The 6,773-nt window shown below is 38.4% G+C and overlaps 1 long non-coding RNA gene across 1 annotated transcript; it reads right to left on the bottom strand.

Moving 5' to 3' along the window:
- Nucleotides 1-691: 691 nt before the first annotated feature.
- On the bottom strand, nucleotides 692-5,775 carry LOC116657931. Its single transcript, XR_004313110.1, has 2 exons — nucleotides 5,417-5,775; nucleotides 692-2,600 (listed from the first exon to the last, which is right to left on the bottom strand). It is a non-coding gene; the product is annotated as an uncharacterized LOC116657931 (long non-coding RNA).
- Nucleotides 5,776-6,773: the final 998 nt, after the last annotated feature.

The raw sequence follows: 6,773 nt of genomic DNA on the forward strand, positions 1-6,773 counted from the left end.
ATTGAAGGTATCCATTTGATATATTAAACGACCTGCTTCCGCTGTTCTTTCTTCCTGACTTTTTCTTCTCTGGACCACTCCTGCTATGTTTATGAAAAATCAGTCAGTCTACTCATGTGGACACATTTCCATCTCTAGCCACAACCCTTCCAGGTAAGAGCTGATGCCACAAAGGCAACTGAAATTGCTAAGAGATATTACATGGTCAGAAAAGAGCAGAAGTGGGTACTGGCTGATGTTCAGGAGCAGACTGTGACACATGACAAGATGTCATAAGCATGGATGGTTAGCTGGGCACCAAAGGATATGCTTCTAAGCCTCCATGAGGGACTTGGTAGATAGAAAGGAAAACTCCCAGACTGTAGATCTGATCCCACCACGAGCTTCCTGGGCGAGTCATTTAAGTTCTCTAGGCATGTGCTGTCCTCCATGGGAGCCACTAGCCACATGCAGAATTATGAAACTATTCTGTAGCCAGGCAGAATTATAAATAAAAATTTTACTGCAAAGGCTCAGTGTGTATGATATTTAGAAACATTAGTGGTTTTCCTGTCGTAACAAGTTTTTTTTTTTTTTTTATGTCTAGCATTCTGTGGTTTGTAACGCCCAGTGACTAATGATTCCCTTATAGTGACGTATTTTTAAATTATAATTTACTGGACACTGTTGCCGACGAAATGAGTCACAGAGCTGCTGTGGGTGCAAAATGTCTCCAGAGATTCTGGTTCCTTTATTTTTTATACCATCTACACAAAGGAGTAACTCTTGCCAAGCACCGAGATTAAACATATTTTAGGTTGACGCATGCGCACTACATCTAAGGTTTCCTTATCTTAATTACACTCAGACTCTCCTGTTCCCAGGCCTGTTCCTTTTGAGGAACTAATAAACATTCTTGCTTTGCAAGCAATGTTTCCCCTGGGAATGGGCAGAGTCACTTGGCAGGAATTTCTGTTTGCAGACAATTCCAGGCCACTTCTGTGAAATGTCCCGTGTGCAGGCACATCCACAGCTTCTATGCTAAGTTTCCTTCATCTCCCCCTTTTTTAATGTCTATTAGACTGTATAGCTTGCGTCACTACTTTAGCGATACTCTTCATTTGTTTTTGTTTTCTCCAATGCCAGAAGACTATATAAAGGAATAAACACAATAATATAATCAGAAATAAATTTGCAAACAAACCAGATAGCAAGGCAGTTATATGTCCCAATGGATTCAAATTATCTAAACTTTGCTTAAGACCTTTAAGAAATTTTCTCCTGTCAACTTAGGTAAATCTTTATCAAAAGTATCAACAATTGATTTTTCCAATTACATTAATTCCTCAGTTAAATTCTGATGGCCCCATAATGATTTTTTAACCTTATCCCATCCCTCTGATATATTAAATCGTATAGGTGTAATACACATTTGTGTAGAATTCCGGTCACATTTTAAAACACTACGAGTTGCAAGAACAGTTAATTGATTACCTAGCCAAGAAACAGTATATTGCAAATTTATAACATCAGTAACAAGTTGTGAGTCCAAGTCCTTTTGCTGCTGCCATAACATGTGTGAATCTTTATGCCAATCTCGAACAAAGTCTGCAGTTTGTATTTCTTGTTGAAGAGCCAGCCCAGCAACAGCAGCAGTAGCAGTTACAGAGGCAACAGCTAGAACTGTGGCGATGATCAATCCAACAAATCGGCGAGAGCGATGTAAAACAATTTGCAAAGCGTCATACAGATGAGTTACTGCGATTGAGTCAGATCATGGACGAGTTAAGTTCACTGGCATCCAAAGTTCCGTAAGAGCTTTCACAATCATAGCAGTTAAATTGGAGTTTTCAATTGTTTCCCACCAAGTCTTATTGACATATCGAACAAGTGTACAATTATTAGTACAATTAATATATCCCGCAGTATGATTCCAAATTATATTTCCAGACATTAAAAAAAGGATATTTTAAACATGCAGTAGCTGTATAAGTTACATTTATATGCAAATTAACATGAAAAGTTCCCGAATTGATCCTTAAGATTTAAAGTAAAATTTCCCTTCCGAATTAGCAGGAGTCTCACTATATTCTTTATTTATAACCCCTTTTTTTTATTTTTTGTAGATAATCCCGTAAGGTGAGATTGGCACGTTCAAGTATAGCTTGACCTTGACTATTGTAAGGGATGCCAAAGGTGTGTACACTATGATATTTAGAGAGAAATTTATGCAATTTTATAGACTGATAAGCAGGAGCATTATCAGTTTTGAGCTCTTGAGGTACACCCATTATTGCAAAGCAAGCTAATAGGTGAGTGATGACAGCGTCAGCTTTCTCAGAAGATAAGGCTGTAGTCCCATTGAAAAAGAGAAAATGTGTCAACAGTATGATGTACGTATTTAAGGCATCCAAAAGATGTTATAATAAGTACATCCATCTGCCAAATTTCATTAGTAGTACATCCTCGGGTGTTAACACCTGAAGGGAGAAGGGGTAAAGAAAAAGGAGCACATAAAGGACAGGTTCGAAATATATTTTGAGCTTGCTTTTGAGTTATTGAATGTCGGCTGATAAGTCCTCGAGCATTTGTGTGATGAAGCTGATGTTCTTCTTCTGCAGCTTGAAGAGGAAACAATAAGGAATCTATTAATTGATTACCTTCAGCTAAAGGACCAGGCAACATAGAGTGAGCTCTTATATGACAAATATATACAGCATGTTGACGCTGAAGCAATACCTGTTGCACCTGAAAAAAAAGTTTATCAATAGAAGTTCTTAAAAACAAGGGAAGATCCAATTCTGGAAGCAAGGAGCATGATAACGTGGCATATCTAGAATCAGAAACAATGTTAATGGGTTCTGAAAAAAAAATCCTGTAAAGCTAACAATATTGTCCAGTAACTCAGCTAGTTGTACAGATGAAAAAGAATGTGTTAAAATTTTTTGTTGGTTCTCTGTCCAATATCCTGCAGAAGTTTTATTAGCATCTGTAAAAATAGTCATACCTGAAACAGGAGCCAGAGAGATTACCTTGGAAATTATAACAGGTGTCTGCCGAAAAAAATCAAAAAGTTTAGAATGAGGATAATGATTAGACAATTGTCCAGGAAATTCTGATAAGGCTAATTGCCATTCTTCATTAAATTGAAGGCTTTTTGAAATCTGTGCTTGTGATAATTGAGTAATAATTTCATTAGGTTCTTTCCCTGGTTAATTGAAGAACTCGTGTTCTTCCTTTGGCAATCAATAAAGCAATCTTCTCCAAATATATACTTAATTTTTTATTAATCCGATTAGGAAGAAAGAGCCATTCAGTAATGGAAATATCCTGGAAGATTACTCCAGTAGGAGTATGAGGAGTATGAAAAATAATTAATTGTATTGGTTTTTGTAAATTAATATATGATAAATATCCAGTATTAATTTGTTGCTCAACATATATAAGCTCTTCCATAGCCTGGGGTGTAAGCGTTCGTGGACTATCAAGAGCTTTATTTCCTTCTAGAGTTCCAAATAAATGACATAACCGATATGTTGGAATACCAATCGATGGTCTAAGCCAATTAATATCCCCCAACAATTTTTGAAAATCATTAAGGGTTTTTAATTGATCTTTGCGAATTTGAATTTTAGGAGGTCTTATATGAGTTCTCTCTAATATAGATCCTAAATATGAATAAGGAAAATCTTCTTGAACCTTTTCAGGAGCCATATACAATCCAAAATCAGACAATGCTATTAAAACCTTTTGATAAATTTGTGATTTTAATTCTTTAGTGGGGGCAGCTATTAATAGATCATCCATATAGTGATATAGAAGATATTGAGGAAATGACTGTTGTATAGGTTTTAAAGCTCGAGCTACAAACTTCTGACATAAAGTAGGACTATTAATCATTCCTTGTGGCAATACAGTCCATTGGTATCGTTTGACAGGTTGACTGTGATTATATGTAGGGACAGTAAAGGCAAATTTTGCTTTATCCTCTAATTGCAAAGGAATGGTAAAAAAGCAATCTTTCAGGTCTATCACCATAATGCCCCACCCTTGTGGAATCATAGCAGGAGAAGGGAGGCCTAATTGTAATCCTCCCATAGGTTCTATACATTTATTTACTTCACGTAGATCTATTAAAAGTCTCCACTTTCCAGATTTTTTTCTAATAACAAACACTGGAGAATTCCAAGGAGATGTAGAAGGATCTATATGGCCAGCAGATAGCTGTTCAGCCACTAATTGTTCTAAAGCCTCGAACTTAATTGCAGGAAGTGGCCACTGCTCAGTCCATTTAGGTTTTGTAATAATCCATTTTAAAGGAAGTGCTCAAGGAGGCTGAGCAGTGGCTATTAGTTTTCCGACGGAAAAGACAAGGTCACACCTAATTTTGTTAAAATATCCCTGCCCCAAATACTAGTGGGTATATTTACAATATAAAAAAATGTAATTGTAGTTCCACCTGTTGTTTGAACTGATAATGAAGAACTACTCTCCCATACATTAAAAACAGTTCCAAGTCCTGATAATGATAGGGAACATTTTTGTTTTTCCCATTTAATAGGCCATTGTAGATTTTAAATCTTTAAAAAAATTATATTTCATAGGCATATAATTTACATTTATCATTCCGGGAGGTCCAGGCTGCCAAGTAATTGGAAAAAGCTGTGGAGGATCAATAAAGCCACTAGGTGGCGCTGGAAGATCATCGTCATCATAAAACATAGTAGCAGGAAAAGTAAAACATCTATTTTCTCGGCCCACGTCTACATCTGATACCTTGGGTTTTTCTATGGGAAAGAGTGAAGCATATGAAGGGACGATAGGATTCACAGGCACAGCAGAGACTTTCCTGGAATCCGTTTTTGCTTGTACTTTAGTCATCATTTTATGAAACATTTCAGCCATAGTAAAAACTAATTTATCAAATTTTTAATCCCCCTTTGTTGCCCTTTCTTCCTTTTCTTCCTCTTCCTCTTCTTCTTCCTCATTAGAATCAGAACTATCATCTGGAGGTTTAGGAGGAAGCTTCGGGGTGGGGGGAATCTTTCTCCTGGCTTTTCCCTTCTGAAGATAAGGGAACTTCAGCAGGAGGAGAATTAGCTTCACTATCTGTCTCAAACACTTTTAAAGCTTGTGTTATCGCACTACAAAGAGTCCATAATCGTAAAGACATTACATTTCCCTTTTGATGTTGCTTCCTTAATTCTTTTTGGACTTGTTTCCATTCTCCTAAATTTAATTGAACTTTAGTCTGATGCCGGAACCAATAACAATGCCGTTCAATATGCTCAAACAGTTCACTTAACCACTTCGAAGAAGCTTTAACTCCTACTGATTGTAACAGACCTTGTATCAGGTCCAAATATTGAATTTTCAAGGAATTAGAACTCCCCATTTTAATCCCGACAGTCCCCCTTTCTTTCCCCGGGGTGCTTACCCTTTCGGTTCTGTCGGGCCCCACGTTGGGCTCCAGATGTTGCCGATGAAATGAGCCACAGAGCTGCTGTGGTGCAAAATGTCTCCTGAGATTCGGGTTCCTTTATTTTTTATACCATCTACACAAAGGAGTAACTCTTGCCAAGCACAGAGAGTAAACATTTTTTAGGTTGATGCATGCGCACTACATCTAAGGCTTCATTATCTTAATTACACTCAGGCTCTCCTGTTCCCAGGCCTGTTCCTTTTGAGGAACTAATAAACATTCTTGTTTGCAAGCAATGTTTCCCCTGGGAACGGGCAGAGTCACTTGGCAGGAATTTCTGTTTGCAGACAAGTCCAGCCACTTCTGTGAAATGTCCCGCAGTGCAGGCACATCCACAGCTTCTATGCTAAGTATCCTTCAGGACACAGTATCATCATATCACAGTTGAAAAAAATATGATCCACATAAGCCAGGCCATCTGATTTAGTAGTTATGAGCAGGGTCTCTGGGACCAGCCTTCCTGAGCACAAATTCTCACTCTGTCTCCAGGGGGTTCTGTGTGAATCTTGGACAAATAATAATGATTATGATTATGATTATGATTTACTTATTTGTGCCTCTTTTTCCTTACCTTTTAAATGGTGAGGAATATGTAAACGCTATCTCCTACAGTATCGTCAGGATTAAGTGAGTTAACGTATGTGCTGCCCACTTCCCTGGGTTTCAGCATTCTCCAGGCAATCTGTTCCAAAGTCTGAGGCACTTCTCCACTCCCTTAGTCAGTCTGGGATGCTATAACAAATTACCATGGGTGAGGTGGCTTAAAAAACCAGCATATTCCTCAAGCTTTGGAGGCTGAGACATTCAAGGTCAAGGTATCTGGGAGAGGACTGGCTTCATGGCTTGAAGATGGCTGTCTTCCCAGTATCTTCATGAGGCAGAGAGCAGAGAGGCAAGCTCTCTTGGGCCCCTTATAAGGCCCCTAATCCCATTCATGAGGGCTCTACTCTCATGATCTCATTTTATCCTACTAATCACCTCCTAAAGGCCTCGCCTCCCAATACCGTCTCACTGGGAGATCGGGTTTCAACATAGGGATTTTGAGGGGATGAAAGCATTCAGTCCACACATCGGCTAACTCTCCCCAACATGCAGTCATCAAACCTGAAGCTAATTTCAAAGTAATGCTTATATCTCTCTGCCCATTTCCATTCCTACATCCACTACCACTGAAGACCTGTGACATTTTATTCCTTTTTTTCCTGGTAGAGGTTTGATTCCTCTACTCCAATGCTCTTCTCATTCCAGTCTGCTTAACAGCCCTACAAGGTATTTCTTCCTTAAAACACCTTCCCACTTCACCTGGTTGTTT

Source organism: Camelus ferus, chromosome 19 (assembly GCF_009834535.1).
Source record: "Camelus ferus isolate YT-003-E chromosome 19, BCGSAC_Cfer_1.0, whole genome shotgun sequence".
Classification (NCBI taxonomy): Eukaryota; Metazoa; Chordata; class Mammalia; order Artiodactyla; family Camelidae; genus Camelus; species Camelus ferus.